This window comes from Rattus norvegicus, chromosome 1 (assembly GCF_036323735.1).
Source record: "Rattus norvegicus strain BN/NHsdMcwi chromosome 1, GRCr8, whole genome shotgun sequence".
In the NCBI taxonomy this organism is placed as follows: Eukaryota; Metazoa; Chordata; class Mammalia; order Rodentia; family Muridae; genus Rattus; species Rattus norvegicus.
In genome coordinates, this window is record NC_086019.1 from 130,460,102 (window position 1) to 130,479,997 (window position 19,896).

Here is a 19,896-nt window from a genome sequence, read left to right on the forward strand (position 1 = left end):
CAAGGACAAAATAGAGCCTCTCTTTCCCCGAGTCCTTCCCTCCCGGAGCCCTTGCCCTCTTCCCTCCTCCATTGACTTTGCTGCTGTCGGTCACTTCTTGGATCCCAACCTTCCCATGGTTCAGAGATAGCCTTGGAACCCATTCTGGGAGGGGTGATTTGGACAATGTCATCAACTCTGGGGGTCTCCAAGCCACACCCTCCTCCTTGACAAATCTGAGAAGTGGCAGGAAGTGCTGGAGAGCAACCTGAGGACCTAGTGATCAAATTTTGACAAGTGACACCTTTGCTTCTATAAAGCAGAAAGGGGCGGTGCCCATCCATGATTCCAACGTAGGCAGGCTCAGGTCCCAAAGGCAGGGATATTTGCTCCTTTCCAAAAATTCCTTCCTTTCTGTGACCCTTGTGTGCATCCAGGGCCCTGCCCATTGTTTGACCCTCTGCCACCAACCACATGTCCCTGACCTGTGTATGTCCCCACCAAGTTCAGCTGTGGTCTCAGGGCCAATGTGGATACTCTGGGTCCCAGAAACGGAACTTCTAGGAGAGGTGGGAATCACACAGGGGCAGCTGCGTATTCCTGGATGGGGTTGGCTCCTCAGACAGGCTGCTTTAGAGGGCGAGAGAGAGTTCGGTGTGAGTGTGGTTAGTCTGTGTCTCCAGGAAGGCGAGGAAGCTGTAAGGGGATGGGAGAGAGAGGAGGAAATAGACCGTGTGTGTGATCCTGGAAGCAGTTGGGAGAAGGGGCCTTTGCTTATTTATTTTTACTTTTTTTCTCCCTGTTGTGCTTTGAAGGTACTATGTCCTCCAGGGTCTTATTTATTTGAACACTCCATCTCCACAGGCCCTTGAGATAAGGCCTAGCTGAAGGAAGTGGATCTCTCTGGGAGCAGGCCCACTTCTGACCTCTCTCTGTTTCCTGATCGCAGAGGTTGTGGCTAGCCACCTCACAGACCTGCTGCTCTGCCTCCCTTGAGGCGATAGATTTACGTCTACTCTTAAACTACCAGCAAAATGGAGCCTTCTTCCTTTCAGGTCCTTCTTGCCAGGAATTTGGCCACAGCAATGAGAAACTCACACATATGTTTTTAAGACTTTTAAAGTACGGGTATTGGGGGCCCATAGAAGCACCTCAGTTAGTAGGGTGCTTGTCTAGCATACATGAAGGCCTGGGTTTGATCCCAAACACTACTTAAGTCAGTGTGGTGTGCAAATCTGTGATCTTGGAGGATCCCCCCTTGAGAGGAGGACAAAAGGATTCGAAGTACAAGAGCACATTTGGCTACACAGTGAATCTGAGGCTAGCCTAGAACACCTGAGAATATGGGGGGGGGGGGGAGACAGAGAGATGGAGAGGGAGAGACAAAGAGAGAGGGAGAGGAATGGGGAGAGAGGGAGAGACAAAGACAGGAAGAGACAGAAACAGGTAGAGACAGGAAGAGAGACAGAGACACAGCAAGAGAGACAGAGAGAGGGACAAAGACAGGAAGAGAGAGACAGATACAGCAAGAAAGATGGAGATGGAGAAAGACAGAGAGGGAGAGAGACAGAGAGAGGGAGAGAGACAAAGACAGGAAAAGAGAGAAACAAGCAAACAGGAAGAGAGAGACAGACTCAGCAAGAGAGACAGAGAGAGGCAGGGGGAGAGAAAGAAAGAGACAGAGAGAGAGGAAGAGAGGAGGGAGAGACAGGAAGATGGAGAGCTTATCATTAGTGAGGCCTTGGTCGCTCTAACCTTGCATGTCAGGCAAGCTCTTCTGCTCTAACTAGCTCCAGCTTTTAAATTCTTGAGACAGAATAGTCACACAAGACTTTGCTTTCCCTCCCTTGAGATCGGGTCTGTGCCTTCACTTAACATGCATGAAGTGGAGCTGCTCATAGGAGTCCACTGTCTGCTTTTAAGTTCTAGGGTGGGGTACAGAGACGCTCACCCAGCGAGGACTATGCAGTGCCCGGGCCTGAATAGATCCTGGGAGATACTACCTGTCCCGCCGGTGCCTCCGTCCTTACCAGTGAGGCAGGACATACGGCATCATTCTAGAGTGTCCTGAAGGCTTCTGGGAACAGGCATCGCTAGCTCTACTTGCCTCGATGAGTCCTGTGTGAGGGAGGCATGGTTCTAATTAATTTAATCTTTGCATTTGCTCAGGAAGTGAGTTCGATTTTATGCCCCGTGTATGGAGGAGAAAGGAAAGAGAGAGAGAGAAATGGGGCATTTTCAAAGCCACAGGACGGACACATATGTGGCAGAGGTAGGATCCTAACTCAGGCAGACTTCAGGGAGCTCCTGCTATGTTCAGCTGCCTTCCGCAGAGAGGCAGGTATGGGAACCAAAACCAGACGCCTGCAAGGGCTACGAAGGACACAGTCATGACCCCAGTGCATCAGACACTGCACTATTTCAAGAGAATCTGGGCATCTGGATATTTATTTAACATTCCCGTTATTAAAATGTCAAGCCTTTTTAAACCTCTCTGTTAGGAAAACACAAAACAAACAAAATATCATTATCACGAGGCCATATCTAGTTCATGGGTGGTCTGTTCATTACATTCTAACGAAGGCCAAAGATTGCTTTAATATCAGCTCCATTCCATTGGTTGTGGCTACCCAGAGCATAATGTTGAGAAGGATTCAGAGTCTGGCTTCGGTAAGAAAGACTGCAGCAATCCATTGGCAATGCCTGGAAGAATGACATCATCTATGCCATGAGTTTGCGCTGATGGGGTTAGATGCTGTCCAGGTGAACTAGTGGTTAGTGAACTAGACTCCGATGAAGTGTCTGTGCTCTAACTGTACTCCAATGCAGAGCACCTCAAGATTCAATACCTTCCCAGAGGTCAATGGGTTCCAGGTGCTAATCCCCCCACACACACATTTGACCATTTCCACTTCATCTAAGCAGGAGTCAGAAGTCCACAAGAACCCCACCATACCCAGACGTTTTGTGGCTCATCGAGGCCTTAATGGCGTGGGGTGAAGGGCCATTGGACAGTGCATACTATTTTCACTTGACAAAATCCTCCCCCCCAAAAGTGCCCACTGTCTTACCCTGCTTTCATTTGCACCTCTGATGAGAGCCTTGAATCTCCACTGGAGTCTGGCTTTTCTCCATTGGGAAATTCTCAATCCCCTTTCTGGGGCAACCATCGCATGTGATTTGCACACACCCTTCAGTGTCTCTCCTTGCTCTCATTTGCTTAAAAATGTATTTTCCCAATGAAGCCAGTCCCGCCTTGAGCGGCTCTCACACCGGCTTCTAACAAAACTGAGCTGAGGGCATGAGGGTTTCTGGGAACACAGAGGCAACTCTTCAGACACCTCAGATGGGGGACATCATGGTGGTCTCACCCACAGGCTGATAGCTTGCCTTTGTAGTAGTTACATTTTTTGAGTTCTGCTAGCACTTAATCTGACCCCCTACTTTCCCTGTTTGTGAAAGAACACATCTTATCTGTGCTTCTTCATTCACTCATTGGCTGGTTTGTTGTGGAGCCCAGGGATGCAGGGATGCAGAGATGCAGGGGTGCAGGGGTGCAGGGATGCAGAGGTGCAGGGATGCAGGGGTGCAGGGGCGCAGGGGTGCAGGGATGCAGGGATGCAGGGGTGCAGGGATGCAGGGGTGCAGGGATGCAGGGATGCAGGGGTGCAGGGATGCAGGGATGCAGGGGTGCAGGGATGCTGGGATGCAGGGGTGCAGGGATGCAGGGGTGCAGGGATGCAGGGGTGCAGGGGTGCAGGGATGCAGGGGTGCAGGGATGCAGGGATGCAAGGGCCCAGGGATGCAAGGGCCCAGGGGTGCAGGGATGGAGGGGTGCAGGGATGCAGGGGTGCAGGGATGCTGGGATGCAGGGGTGCAGGGATGCAGGGGTGCAGGGATGCAGGGGTGCAGGGGTGCAGGGATGCAGGGGTGCAGGGGTGCAGGGGTGCAGGCCAGAACAGAACATTGTCTCCTCTCTTGGGTGGTTACCTTTCCTTTTGAATACGCAGCAGAAGCTATTCACAAATGCTCTGATTCTAGCGGCTTTGCCAGGCATGGCCTCACTCCTCAAACTCTCTGCAGTTTACATTGGCTCCATGCAGTTGGAAGTTTCCTTTCCTGGCTGTGTTGATTCATGCCCTGGAGAGAGACCACTATCACCAGGCCTAGCATTGCCACTGATTCCAGGCAAGACAGACCATCTGCCCGGATCCCATCTCCCTCATAGGGATGCTGTGAGTAGGGCGTGAGGTGGAGCTCCTCCACACAGTGAAGGTGTTCTCTCTTTCCCTGCACAATCATACCCAGGAAAACATGGTCATGATTCTCCATCCACCCCTTCCAAATGTCCCCGATTCTTCTAAAAGTCTCCTTTCCCTGCAAATGAAAACATGCAAATTACAAACATAGACCAATGACTCCTTCTTTTGACTTTGGATTTTCAAAAATTGGTTTTGAAACATAGAAAAAAAAATCTTAGGAGTCTAGGCTTTTTCTTTTTCTGTACAAAAATTGGACTTTTTAAGAAAGAAAGGTGGGGGAGGACTTACTGAATTTCAGAGAGAAACAAAATAAATTGGGGCAAAAGGTTTGTTTCCCAAAGAGTAAACTGGGAAGAGGACAGAGTATCACACAGACAGACCCCGCTTCCTAAGGCTGAGGGGAAAGAGATGACAGGCAGAAACCTTCTATCCTCTGGCCAGCCAAAATGGGTCAGGTTCTAGGGAAAAGGAAGAACCCTCTAGAGGAGCTTGGGAAACCTAGAGATAGGAAAAATGTTCAACGGGCTCTTGACACAGAAGCAGTTGAAAAGAGACATGGGTGCAAATTACGCAGAATGATGAAGCCTAAGTGGGGCCTCCCAGAATCCCACAGATGCTGGCCAGAGAGCCCACACCGCCTGTTCCCGTGAGATGAACATGGAAGGCAGTGCGGCAAGGTAGTGGTTCATCACACGACAAGAAGACACATCGCCAATGGCCGGATGGGCTGTGCAAACTGGCAGCTACCTGAGGGTATGCTCAGTCTCGTAGAAACAGACAATGGCAGGTTTTATGGTTTAGCTTTGTGGTTTCGACAAATGCCAGTAGAAATGAGTGTTGATAGCTAAAGGCTGAACGTTACATATCTTGGTGGAAACCGACGAGGAATGAGTGTAATAGTCAGGATAGGATAGGCTCTGCTGTAGAAACAAATAAGCCCCAAGTCTTAGTATGTGAGTGTGTGAACGTGTTTTCTTTTCGTTGCTTTATAGTCCATAGTGTGTCTGGGAGTTCTCATCTCCTTCTAAGTAATGATGCAAGGATCTCTTCAGCTCAGGGACTGTGAGACACCTCATTCTATGGTTGCAAGCCACCCGGTTTGTGATGCCTCAAACCCAGCCTTCAAGTCACTCTCCACCCCATCACAAATGTCCACCAGTGAGGCCCAGGCACTGTGCTGCAAGTAGATCCCATACAATCTGGGACCCTTGTATACAGATGTCTCACCCCATGGAGTTGTGGCTTCTTACAGCAAAGAAGACTGATCTCACAAATGGTGATGGTGATGGTGATGGTGGTGGTGTTGATGGTGGTGGTGGTGGTGGTGGTGGTGGTGGTGGTGTTGATGGTGGTGGTGGTGGTGATGGTGGTGGTGGTGGTGGTGGTGGTGATGGTGGTGGTGGTGGTGGTGGTGGTGATGGTGGTGATGGTGGTGGTGGTGGTGATAATGATGTCACCAAGTTTCGAGCCCAGGTTCTCTGTCTCCAGAACAGACTTCTCTCTTCTCCCTAATGTAAGCTCAGTAATCTTTCTGTCATAGAGAGTGCCAGTAAGATCTTTGCTGAGTCTTATCTTTGGAAAAGTAGGGCTGGCCTAGAACAGTTAGGCTCTAGTTACTTCTTGAGGACCATTTTGTGTCTGGGGAAAACATCTCCCTTGTAGACCTTCTCTGAGCTTGGAAAATGGGCCAGGGTCCTGAAGGCAGTCATTGAGTCTGCCATCTTCTGGGTCTGAATATTTACCAAGGGTTGGAAGTGGTAGGCTTTTTTGAATTGGTTCCCATGGTTCTTTTGCTATTGGGTTCAAATGTTAGAGGTGCTGGAAGGCAGAATGTCAGCTGGTGTCAGGTTGCCTAGGTTTAAAATTCTGGCCGTATACCTGCTGGCCACCTGATCCTGGAGAGTTGCATAACCTCCCCAGACTGTTTATTCCTCTGCAAAATGAGAAAATGGGAAGTCTTGGAGGTTCTCAGGAGAAACATCAAGTAGGGGACACTGTAGCATATAGTCAGTCCACAAGTACATGTCACCTGCATCAAGAGGAGGTTCATTTTCTTCAACGAAGATGACTTGTCTACCTGGAAGCTTTTTTGCAAGGGGGAGAAATCCTTAAAACAAACCTGAGAGTGTTGGGTTGTTCCAAACCTGTTTTGTTTTAAGGATTCCAGACAGACTTAAGGTAGCATTTTTGTTACTGGTTTTATTGTTCTGAACGGCCTCAAAAGGTATCTTTGAAGCTCCAAAGGTAACAAATAAGGCCTCTGGTGGGAGCCATCATGTAGTAAAGTCTTAGCAATGAACTGAGCTGCCCCGCTTCAGGTTTTACAGTCACTGTCTCCCAGCAGGCCTCGCCAGGAATGGTAGACAGTACCATGCCTGCCGCTCTGAGGGCTTCCAGAAAGAGAAGGCAGATAGGGTGACTCAAAGGGAGCCATTTCCTCCCCAAGCCCACGCACCTCAGCCTGCAGGCTGCACCCTGTCAAGACCCTTCTACCACACGCACACACTGAAGCACAGCTCAGAGTCCTGAGAGGCTCACAGCCTCTTTTGCTAGGAAATCTGACTGCAGCCTGCCGTTCTGGATCTGAGCTAAATTCCCTCCCCAGCAACAGCCAGCCCAGCAGCAGCACTTTGTCAGAAAGCAATCTTCCAGCTTGTGGCTGGCAGCTTGCATGCTGGCTGCAGGGTCTTCAGCCTGCCCACTAGCCCTGCAGGGCAAGGCTTGTCCAAATATTTGGCTTGAACCTGCTCTCTGATTCATCCTGTGCAGAAACCTCTGTAATTTCATCTACCGTGTGACTCAGACAGGAGCTGAACACAAGTGCTATGTACCAGCAGCCGAAGCCTGCACGGAGGGCAGGCCGGCATCCAGTGCCCACAGCGCCCAGCCTGGCCTCCTGGGCTGGGCGAGAGGTATAGGCTCTCTCCAGCCTGGCTGGCCGGAGATTAAATCTCTTTAGTCTGAGATGATTAATGGAGCCCCAAACACGCCTCAGCATAGGGTGTAAAATGCACCTTGTTCCTTTTCCAAGTCCTCCCCCCTTTTTAAAATGCTAAATCCATTTGCATCTCATAAATTATATTGGCTCCAAAATGAAGTGCTCCTGACAGCCTGAGGCAGGGTGTGGGTTCCACAGAAGCATTGCCCTTGTTGTCTCCTCTCTAGGAGACCCTAGGAAAGAGCCCGCTTATCTTCTAAGGGAGGAGGGAGGAACAGCCAAGCATGACCTAGATTCCAAATCTAAAGACAGGTAAGGCCGGTTCACCTGCACATCTGCAGCGGGCTGCAAGGCGAGGTTTCAGAGGTGCCCCACAGAAGGAGGTTCCCTTGTGGCTCATGGGGGACATGGCCATCTTCTTCCTCAGTCAGTTAAGAAAGAACACACGTTAGGCTAGCGGGGTCCCTTGATCTTCCTGGTGCCTCTTGGGGGATACTACCTGGGTGGGAGGTAGGGGGGTGGTTGACAGCAAAGGTAAATGATTCTTGTGGAGGTAAGGGAGGGGTGCCTGACAAGTGAGTGGGGTGTGGAGGTGGTAGTTCAGACACCAGGGTGCCCAGAAACCAGAAACAATGGGTTCTCACCCTCCCTTCCCAGCTCTGTGCATCGGGGAAAGTCACCCGATCTCTGAAGTTGCTTTTTCCTCCATCCCTTCTTTCAACACACACTTCCTGAGCCTTCCCCTCCTTGTCAGGCCTAGAGTTCCCCCTCAGCCCTTGAATTCTAGACAGTACACAGCATACATAGCTGCACGCGCTCACAGAATGCCAGGCGGTGGCGAAGTCTAAGATGATAGAGTGTCATTCATGTGGGCCAGAGAGACCTACGGCTATCGGTAAGGAAGATGAAGGTTACAGACTCAGAGCCGGAGGAGCAGCAGCAGGCTGAGGGGGATCTGCAGAGACAAGGGAAACCCACGAGCAGAACATAGGGTGAGCTTCTGTCTCATCAGACCACTGGCCGTGGGGCGTGGACTGAGGATGCTAAAGGGAAGAAAATAAACCTGGAAGGGAAGTGGCTTAGAAGCCAGGGCGAATGACAAAGCCATATTCAGCTGTCACCTCCCTGGCTCTCTCTGTGTGCCCCACCCCCACCCCCCACCTCCAAGACACAGGTGGCTTCACCATCCCAAAAGGTCAGCTGGCTGGGGTTTCACGAGCGGGCGGGCATTCCAGCCCTGGGGGCCCCCACACAGGGAGCACACTGCCTGTGGTCAAGCCTCTCAGTTCCCAACCAGGACCAACTGCCCCGGGAACTCTGACCTGTGCAGGGGCATCAGCTGCTGCCAGGGAGGGGTGGAGCTGGAGAGGGAGGGGAGAGGCAAGCTTGCCTCTGGCAACTGTCCTTGCCCAAGGGACCTGAGCCATGCATGGTAAGGGGTGTGAACACTCCAGGAAAGGAAGGAAAACACACACACACACACACACACACACACACACGTGTAAATGTTTTTGTAAGCATATGCATGTGTGACTTTTCATTTCTGTAGCTTAATTTCCCATATTGTTTTTTTTTCTTTTTTTTTTTTTTCTTTTTTTCTTTTTTTCGGAGCTGGAGTCCGAACCCAGGGCCTTGCGTTTGCTAGGCAAGCACTCTACCACTGAGCTAAATCCCCAACCCCAATTTCTCATATTGTAAGTAAGCGTGTATTGGAAAAAGTTCTCATACATGAAGCAGAGTCATATATGACTGTCGTCATATATGAAGGGCAGTTCCACGGTTTGACCTCTGTGCCCTGTCTTTAGGCCCTGATCGTTGTTCGAGAGGACTCCACTGTGGGATCCACTTTGTTAGGGTGCTAGGTATGGAACTCCAGGAAGCACATGCTGTTACCGGTTCTCTACCACTGAACGCTACCCAGCCCATCCATGAGGACAAATTGCTTTATGATTTACTGACAGAAGCCAAAGGGAATTTTGCATTCCTCTTTTGTTTTATTTGTTTATTTATTATAGTGTTGAGGATTTAACCGTGGTTGTCCTCCCTACTAAACGCGTGCTTTACCGGTGAGCCCAACCCACAGACTCTTTTCCACTTTCTGAGACCAGGTTTCACTCAGTTGCCCAAGCTGGCCTTGAATTTGCCACCCACCCTCCAGGCCTCAACTTTCCAGCTCCCTGGAATTGCTTTTAAGATTAGAAATGGGTGGGGGTGGAGCTTGGCCCTCTCCCCAGAGGGAACCTTGCAGACAGGGTGCAAAGCCCCGCACTCAGCACTTTTCGCCCCTGTCCCTTCCCCTTTTACTTCCGGGCATGAGGACATGACTTGGGACCCTGCCTTTCTCTTCCAGGGAGTACGCTGTGCTTTTCTCTTCTGGGTCAGTGTCCCACAGTGCCCGGTGCAGTGGTCTCAAACGGGGACTCCTCTGGGTTTCTTCCTTTGTTCCTGTAAGGAAAATGACAAAGCACTGCGAGCCAGGCTGGGCCCAACTTGGACAGCCCATCACCAGTGTGCAGACTCAGCTGAGAAATACACTCCTTCCCAGGCTTTCTGTGGGCACAGGCGGCGTACTGAAGGCTGTCAAGTGGCGGCGAGGAAGCCAGCCTCATCCCCAGCCGCTGTGCCAGCCAGCCCAGCAGCGAACAATTCCTGTAAGCAGAAATCAGCCCTCCCTGTTCAGTCACAAAAGCAGGGCTGCCTTTCAGATGGGACCAGCGGAGGAGTGTTTCAGAAATAAAGGAAGTAACCTTTACATCTTGGGGGAAGTTTAAAGATACCCAGAGAATGAAATCTCAGATTCCGCTGTCCTGAAAGCCCGAGGCTGGTCGTGATCCTCTGCCTTTGTTCCCCTCCTTTGTCTTGGTTACGCGTGCCTGGCCACACTCTACCTGTGGTTTTATTGTCTCCCTCATGGAAGCTGGCAGGGCATAAATCAGTAAGTGAAAAATTTAAAATGTAGCTCTTTGGTCTAGCGTCTAAGGAGACAAAGAAGAAAACGGGCGCTTAATGAATGCCTCTGGAAACTTGGGGTTTATGTGGGGCTTCTAATAAAAGGCAAAGCCTACTTTGAGACCACTAGTGCCAAGCCCAGGGTGGTCCTCTGGGCTCTGGTCACAGCATGCTTTGCAACCTCAATGCCTACAGTCACCAGGGACCATTTGCCCTGTGGCCATTTATGGGGCAGAAAGGGGCAAAAGTCATGGTTAGCAGCTAACAATGTCTATGTCTCTCCTTCAGAAAACAGGAAGGTGAATCCAAACAGCCAGCCGCTTCTCCTGGCTTCTTCCCTAGGCTCTTCCTGTGGTCTGAGCCTGGGTCTAACAACACCGAGTCCGGCCTCTTGGGAGTCTCCTCTATGAAGCTGTCTCCATTCCTCCTGCTGGGCACATGATGCCAGAAGTGGCTGGTCTACAGGCGGGTGGTGGCTGCAGCGGAAGCAGGGTTGCCTGACTTGTGGAGAGGCTCCAAGGCAGGATTGTAATATCCTGGCCAAAAGATAGAAAAGGAATGTTTTCTATACCCGAGTCCAGCTGTGGAGGGAAACCAGTGCTGTGCCAAAGCACCCACCTCCAGACCCTGTACTTATTTGGAAGGGCAGCCACAAAGAAGAACCTTCATCCGAAGTCAAGGTCAATGTACTGTCCTAAGCCATTAGCCTTGCATAGATTAGTGGGTTAATACAGAGCTGTCTCGACAGATGAATTACACCCAGAAGCTGAGTAGGAGTCCTTGGGCTTGACATTGAAAGGTCCAGTTATCATAGGGAGAGTGATGCCTGCTTAATTTTGATAGGGCTTAATTATTGTGATAAATGTCCTTGGACTTTAACTCCTTCCTTACCTATGGACCATACACTTGTGTCTCCCAAGGATTCACATATGGTAACTAACCCAAAGGGACGGTATGTGAGGGTCCCTTTGGGAGGTGATCAAGTTTGAGTGAGTTGACTAGAAGTCATAGTTCGATCAGAAGAGAAAGGTTAGAGTTTTCTTTCTTCCCAATATGAAGATGCAAGAGAAGGTAGCTGTCTTCAAACCAGAAAGCCGACCCTACCAGGCACGAGATCTGCTGTTGACTTGATCTTGGACTTTTCCAGCACTATGAGAAAACAATGTCTGCTGTTTAATATGCCCAAGTCTGCAGTGTCTTGTTATAACTCCTTAAACTAATGCAGAACCAACAGAAGATATATAAGAGAAGCTAGGGACAGGAGACATGGGTGCTTGCTGCCAATCCTGACGACCCTAGTTCAGTCCCCAGGAACCACATGGTACCAGGAGAAAACTGACTCCCACGGATTGTCCTCTGACCTCTACACACACACCAAGGCATGTGCATGCATGTGTATACTCGACCACCATACACAATAATCAAATAGATAAATATGACTTTAAAATATTTTAAAGAAAGCCATAATATGGAAGTGGTTTATACAGGCCAAAGTGCACCACAGTCTGCCACTTACTAAGTGGAAACACAAGAATGCTGGGGTGGGACTTATGAGTCTGAAGGCCTGTGATCCAAGGAAGCTAATGGTGTAAGTCTCCTTCAGAAGTAAAGACTGAGCACTAGGGGTTCAGGAAGAAGGTGGGAGAAGGCCTTTTGCTGAAGGAGTACACCTCAGGGATAAAGGGAAATCAGAATTCACTTTACCACGCTTTTCACTCAAAGGCCATCACCACTTAGATGATGCTGTCGTGTTGGTGAGGATGGATCTACTGACTCAGATGCTAACCTCAGTCACACCTGGAATGTTTTACCGACTTCATGGGAATCCCTTAGCCCAGACTCACTGACAGACAATATTTACAGACACGGAGTGTCAGAATGAGAACCAGAAAATCACCGGGATGGATAAGAGAGGGCTGGTCCCTTCCCTTCCCAGTCACCCCTGCGAGAGTTCACAGACGATAAATCTACCCCTATGTATCTCAAAAAGATACATCCTTATCATCTGTGCTTGATCCTGAAATTGATCAGAAGAAATTAGATATTGTTTTGGAACAAACATATAATTGAAATAATAGAACCTCAAAAGATATGGGAGCCAGGTATATACAATGCCAGAAAATGCAGAAAGCTCTTCTGTCTTCTGCAAAAATTCTACCTCTGTGTGTGTGTGTGTGTGTGTGTGTGTGTGTGTGTGTGTGTGTGTGTGTTTGGAGGTCATAGGAAAACAAGATGTCATTTTTCTCAAGTGTGGTCTACCTCATTTTGTGAGATGGGGTTTCTTACTGGCCTGGCACTCACCAAGTAGGCTGGACGTGATGGCAGTGGGCTCTACGGATCCACCAGTCTCTACCTCTCCATTGCTGGAGTGAGAAAAGTACACAGCAGCATACCACTCTTTTTGTGCGGGTACTGAGGATAGAACTCAGGTCCCTGTGTTTGCATGGTAAGCACTTAATGAAGCCATATTCCCAACTTATGTTCTTGCCTTCTGTCATAAGTAGTTTTTGCCATCTTGACACAAATACAGATATTTGTTGTGCTGGCTAATTTTCTGTCCATTTGACCCAAGCTGATGGTCCTAGGTGCTAGAAGAAAGCAGGCTTATGATCCATAAAGATCAAGTCTGTAAGGAGCCCCCCCCCCATGGTGTCTGCATCAGTTCCTGCCTCTAGATTCCTGCCTTGAGTTTCTACCCTGACTACCGTGAGGATGGAGTGGCATGTGAAAGTGTGAGCAAAAGAAACCCTTTCTTCCCCACTAGCTTCGATCATGATGTTCATCACAGCAATGGTAACCTAACTAGGATAGAACTTGGTACCAGGAATGGGGTATTGTTGGGACAGACATGACCATGTTTTTAGGATGATTGTGGAAGGGCTTTGAAACTGGATGAGAAAAGCCACTGAGTATTGAGAACACAGTGGGATTTTCTGGAGGAGTTTAGAGGATACAATGTTGAGAACAGTGCAGATGAAGGAGGCCTGGCTTGTGATGTTTCAGAGGGAAGCAAATATTCCACTGGGCCATTTGTATGAAGAATCTGTAGTGTCTGTCTGGTCAGCTGGGGCTGAAAAATCAGCCATTTTTCATCACAAGAGAAAAGGACTGCTAAAATAAAACCATTGTTTTGCTGGGACAATGGATTCTGGTAGGCTAGGCCTTAAGAATCATCTGTGATTAAAAAGAGACCAGCATCAGAGGTGAAGTCTTCTGGAAAGTGTTTCCTCAAAGATAGCATATGCAAGCTGTATTCCTGAAGTTGATAAGGCTGTACCTTGTGGTGTCCTTGAACTTGGTAGTAAGAGTCACTGAGCTGGTACTGGTTCTGAAGGCATGAAAGGGGTCATGAACAGCAGCTGAGGCTGGGCACTGTGTGTGTTAGGATTAGGGTCCCTAAAGAGAGCCCAGGAGAGGCTATTGATCAAAGTGCAATCCAGTTGCTGCAGCAAGAAAATCCCAGTGTTTTGGAAATGCCAGTACCGTGGGTTGCCCACCAAGCATAGCACCAGGGATGGAGTGAATTAGCCGGAGGCTGGAAAACCAGCCATGTGTGCTGCTGCAGAGGATAGAACAGAGAACTGATCCAAACCCAGAAGACTGTGCGGGAATCCCAGATATTGGACATTGAGTTATTTCCATTATTGGAGTTTGAGTTTGCTGTGTTCAGATTATGGTTCTTCCTTCTTTTTTTTTTTTTTTTTTTTTTTTTTTTGGTTCTTTTTTCCGGAGCTGGGGACCGAACCCAGGGCCTTGCGCTTCCTAGGTAAGCGCTCTACCACTGAGCTAAATCCCCAGCCCCGGTTCTTCCTTCTTGAAATAAGAAAAAAACTTTTGATTTTATAGACGCTCACAGTTGACAGATTTAAATTTAAAACAACAACAACAACAATAACCTGGAGTTCTACAGAGACTTTGAGTTTTTGAAATTGGATATTTTTAAAGAGACGACTTTTAAAGTGTTTGAATTTGTAAAGCTCTGGGACTTTTAATTTTTTATTTTAATATAAGCAAAATACTGTATATTGCAATGTCTTTATTGATGTGTGAACTGGGGGATGAAAAAGAAAGGAAAGGTTGCGACTTAACACGGATATGTTTGTGTGTCAAGTTGATAAGCAATCAGTTGTGCTGGCTAGTTTCATGGCTACAATCATCTGAGAGGAGAGGACCTCAATTGAGAAAATGCCTCCATAACATCAGGCTGTAGACAAGGCTGTAGGGCATATCCTTGATTGGTGATTGATGGGGGAGCGCCCAGCCCTTTATGGGTGGTGCCATAGGCTGGTGGCACTAGGTTCTATAGGAAAGCAGGCTGAGCAAGCAATGAGGAGCAAGCCAGTAAGCTGCACCCCTCCATGGCCTCTGCATCAGCTCCTGCCTCCAAGTTCCTGACTTCTTTTGATGTTTGCACAGTGATGTGGAAGTGTAAGTCAAATAAACCCCTTTCCTCCTCTAGTTGGTTTTGGTCATGGTGTTCACCACAGCAGTAGTAACCCTAACTAGAACACCAAGGAAAATTAGTCACTAGGATCAGAGAGGAGGACAAGGTTGTTGAGTGACCACAAATCAACAGGTGCCCATACCTAGTCCTCCTTGCTCTGGCTAAAAACGTTTCTCAGAAGTACTTCAAATATAGTTCGCAAAAATATTTCTCTGGTTCTCACTTGCCTTTCCATTCCCCAGGCTCTGCCTTGGTGGTTGCAGGAATGGCCAGCCCTACAGCCCACTCCACCTCTTGTGCTTTCTCTCATCCAGGAGCACATGTCGGTTTCTGCTCTCATTCAAGACTTCCCTGTCGATCACAGTGGGTCCCAGCGGAGCATCATCCGGGGCCCTGGCTTCAGGTGGCATGTGGGCTAAGCAAGCTGTCTACAGGGGGCCCTCTGCTTCTAGGCCGTTGTGCTTTTTCCTCATAAGACGCCCCCTCTTTCTGTGCTATCCTGCACTCTCATTTATCCCTTTTCAAGTCACACGGGGCCTCTTTCTCAAGGCCTAGATTCCTGGCAAACTCTCCGAGCTATGATTTCAGGACACCACACACCCTAGTGACTTGACTATGGTTGGTCTCCAGCCTGGATGGTCAGACCCCGGGAGGCAGGTGTGCTGGGCACAGCCTCAGACAATAGATGTCGCTTCCGGGCTAGTTCTCCCAGCCCCGCTGTAGACATCACCAGGAGCCGGGGAAAATCCCAGCCAGGCCTATTTCGGGTTCCGTACATCCTCACGTGTCCTCTTTGCCCAAGCTTCTTCCTCTCCAGAGAGTTCCTTATCTACAACCTCCTGCCACCCAAATCCAAACTGGAGGTGGCCCTGCTGGCCTATTTCCTGCCTCTGCCACCTTGGATCTGTGTCAGAGGCCGGTGTTTCAAACCAGGCTCTGAACTTCTTCCGGGTTCTGTGAATTTGGCCATTGTTTCCTTCGCTGCCAAGCCTTCGCTTCACCTCTTAAATGAAGCTGTTGTTGTTGCTTGTTCTTTTAGTTAAAACTGAACATGTCCCTTCCAACCTATCCCCTTCCCCTGAGGAGTCTTTGTTAGTTCCTTCCAGTGGAGCTGGTGTGGCCAGAGCTGTTTCTGTCTGAATTTACGAGCACATGTAAGGTTGACCTAGTGCCATAGCAAGAACCCCACACACTGCTCTCCTATGCCTTGTGGATCCCCCACCCCCACCAGCTGATTTCTTTGCTTTTTCCTGTGGGGTGCTCCTGCCATTGCTTGACTTGGCAAGGTAACAAGTGACCTGTAAGTCTGTTAGCTCCTACAACAGACATTTAAATTGTTCAGTGAGATGGCTCAGCAGGTAAAGGCTTTTGGCATCAAATCTGATGACCTGGATTCCAGTTCGAGACTCACACAGTAGAAGGCGAGAACTGACTCCATAAGTTGTCCATTGACCTTCATATGCATGCCCCCCCGAACACACACCCTAAATAAATGTAATATATTGGGCCAAAGAGATGGCTTAGTGGGTCAAAGTGCTTGACTAGAGTTTGATTCCCAGAACCCATGTAAAAATTCTGGTGCAGTAATATACATCTGTAATTCCAATGCACCTATGGTTGGATGGGAGGGAGGCAGAGATAGGAGCATTGGCCAGCAGCTCCAGGGCTGCCCAACTCGGAGTACCTGGAGGACATAGTGCACAGGTAGAAGTAAGAGAGACCCTGCCTCAGAACAAAATAGAAGGAGAGAGTCAACTCCATGAAACTTGTCTTCTGACCTCCACATGCATGCCACAGTGTGCCTCTGTGTGTCTGTGCCTGTGCCTGTGCCTGTGCCTGTGCCTGTGCCTGTGCCTGTGCGTGTGTGTGTGTGTGTGCGTGTGTGTGTGTGTATTCTGTGATCATTGTAGATCTGCCAACAGCTACAAGAAAAAGCAGAGAAATGCCACTTACCCATTCCCTAGTTTCCCCCAATGACAAAATCCTCCAAAACTATACACAGTTTTGCAACAAGGCTATCAGCATAGAAACAGTCAAGAGATACCCATAATATCCCATTGATGTTTTTAGAATATAACTAGTTCTCTCCTAATCTCAACTTCCACCCCCTGCACTCTGTTCCTCACCCCAGGAAGTATCAAAGATGACTGCTATTTCTATAACTATGTCACTTTATGAATGGCATGCAAATGAAGCCACACAGCACTTAACATCTGGGCTGGCTTTTATCTCAGCACAGTTGTCTTTGTGTATCCAGGCTGTGTGTACCCAGGCTGTGTGTATCCAGGTTGTGTGTATCCAGGTTGTATTCAATCGGATCGTATATATCAACAGTTGGCTCCTTTTTTATTGCTGGCTAATATTCCTTGAAATGGATGTACCCTGTACTACAGTCTGTTTAACCATTCATCACCTGATTTGTTTACAGTGTTAGTACACAATTTCTAAAATTACTGTAAATATGTGTGGGCAAGTTTTATTGGAATATACATTCCCTTTCTCTAAAATAAACACACAGAGAGTAGTGCTGAGCCATGTGACAGTTGCATGTTATGCTAGTCTATTGTAATTTTAATTAATTAATTAATTAATTAATTTTTAGGGCTGGAGAGATGGTTCAAAGGTTAAGGGCACTGACTGCTCTTCCAGAGGTCCTGAGTTCAATTCCCAGCAGCTACACGGTAACTCACAACCATCTGTAATGGGGTTCAGTGCCCTCTTCTGGTGTGTCTGAAGACAGCAACAGTGTATTCGCACACATAAAATAAATAAATAAATCTTTTAAAAAATTACCTTTTAAACAGATACAAAAGAGCATAAAATGTACATGGTTGGTGGGTGGCTTATGAAAGCTGTTTAAACTGTATAACAGTCAAGTCAGGTCAAATATATCTATTCACCAAATAGATATAACTTTTAATGATAAAACCCTCTCAATCCCCTTTTCTGGCTTTCTGAAACAAACAGCACACAATTGGCCGGGCGGTAACTACCTGCCGCTTGGTAGAACAGCGGAGCTCCCTGCTGCTATGTAAGGGTGACTTAGCTCTCAGTGGGCTGCCCTTGCACTTTCATCTCCCCTCAGTTTGGGGGACTCCCATTGTCCTCTCAATTCCTATGAGGTGAATGTTTTAGATTCCGCATTGGAGTATGCAGACATCTCTCTGAGCCTGGATTATTTTACCTAACGATATCTCCAGTTCCATCCACATTTTCTTCCCCAAACGAAGCATGCATAGTTTTAAACCAAGCTCCTTTGCAGGGGCTGAGCCATTTACACCCCTTCTACATAACACATCAGCAGTCCGGTCCTCCGCTGTATTTCTCACCATCCTTATTTTTTGCCATGCAGAGAACCAAGTGTAGGCCCCGCCTTCCATGTGAACCGTCCCGACAGATAATGTGTTGGAATCTCACTGGAGCTTCACCTTTTGTGTCCATAATGCCCAGGGCGTGTTGCTCTTGGTTCCCCCCGCCCCTGTGTTCTGAAATGTCGTCATAGATTCTAAATACGAGCTGACATGAGATAAGTGTTTCACAAGCATTTTTCTCCCACCCTTGTGTCTTTTCATCCTTAGCAAAATCTTTCATAAAGTTTTAAACTTTAATAAAGTTCCATTTATCAGTTTCTCTTTTGATGGAGTATGTGGTTGGTATCTTGTCTGGGAACTCTTGCCTCAACCCTAAATTCCAAAAAGTTCTCTCTCTCTCTCTCTCCCCTCTCTCTCTCTCTCTCTTTTTCTTTCCTAAAAGTTTTTACAGTTTCACATTGAAGTTCACAGTCCATTTTGGATCCGGTGTGAATTAGATGAGGAATTAGGTCGAAGGTCAGTCTTCTGCCCACAGGCGTCCAATTGCTCTAGCACCATCTGGTGCAGAGGCTCATCGCTCCACTGCATTGCCTTGCACCTTTCCCAGCTATCAGTTGGGCATTTTTGTGTGGGTCTATTTCTGGGCTCTCTGTTCTGTTCTATTGATCTATGTATGTAACCCTCTGCCAGCACCAGTCTGTGCTGTAACTAGATAATAAGGCTTGAAGCCGGGCAGGCTCTTCTTTCTATATATTAAATAAAAAGTCTAGTTATTCAGATTCATTTGCTTTGCCATATAAGTTTAGAGGGAATTTATCAACATCTATAAAAAGTGGTTGCAGCATTTTGACAGGAACTATGCTGGAGCTGTCTGTCAGATAGGGGGAAATTAAAAACACTATGATCAGCTGCCTTCCTTCAGTTTCTTAGATCTCTGATTTCCTTCATGAGGAGAGCTCTGCAGTTTTCGGGACATCGTGTCTCATTAAATTAGCATAAAATCCTCCTTTCGACCTTTGCAAAGCGCAGTCCATGTACCCTTGGTGGCGATCACTAAGAAGCAGCCGACTTTTGTAGAGTTATCCTAGATCCTGCCACCTTCCTGAACTCAGGAGTTCTAGAACAGAGGTTCTCACCCCTCCTAATGCTGCGACCCACTTCCTTATGTTGTGGTGGACCTCCCCCTGCCCCAACTATAAAAGTACATTCATTGCTACGTCATAACTGTAGCTTCGTAATTTTGCTACTGGTATGAATCATAGCATAAATATCTGTGTTATTCCACAGTCTCAGGCAACCCTGGGAAGGGTTGAGAACCATTGCTCTAGAAGTAAGTGGTGTTTGCTTTGGTTTGGTAAATGTCTTGGGATTTTTCTACTTACAAAAGGACATCATTTGCAGATAGGAACACCCTGATTTCCCCCTTTCTAAACTATGGCTTTTCTTACCTCCTGTGGTGGTCAGAATACTCAAGACTCTACTCAATGACCATCTGAATACCGGACATCTTGGCTCTGTTCCTAATCTAAGATGGACAGCATTTTGCCTTTGTAATTAAACATGAAGTTTGCACTGTGTATCTTATGGGTGATCTTGACCAAGATGAAGAATTTCCCTCCTGTTCTTAATTCACTGAGTCTTCTTAGGCATGAACAGGTGTCAGAATTTGTCAAGGGTTAAGAATGTTAAGTTCAAATGTGTCTGGGATGTAGTCCGTCTTGATCCATATTTCCGGTTTAATGGGCTCTTGTGAGATGTGTGTATTCAATGGCCATAGGACGACATGCTTTATAAATATGGAGGAGGTAGAATAGTATTGTTGGGTTTGTGCGTGTCATTTACACTTCTGTCTAGCTGTAGTGGCTGTTGTTGAACTCCATCCCATCTAGACCTATGAACTTATTTATTCTTCTACTCTGTTCTGTCTTTTCTTTTTTCCTCTGTTCAATTTCTCGAAGTGCCGTTCCCTGGAGCATACACGTATAACTGTTATATCTTGAGGGTTGAGCCTCC

General features: G+C 47.9%; 1 long non-coding RNA gene across 2 annotated transcripts; it reads left to right on the forward strand.

Annotated features, from left to right (window-relative positions):
• The first annotated feature begins 5,667 nt into the window (after nt 1-5,667).
• LOC103691157 (uncharacterized) lies at nt 5,668-18,205 on the forward strand. Of its 2 annotated transcripts, XR_005499190.2 has the most exons (3): nt 5,668-8,171; nt 9,530-10,114; nt 10,417-18,205. It is a non-coding gene; the product is annotated as an uncharacterized LOC103691157 (long non-coding RNA). The 2 variants fall into 2 exon arrangements; XR_005499189.2 differs by having other exon boundaries at nt 5,668-10,114.
• Nucleotides 18,206-19,896: the final 1,691 nt, after the last annotated feature.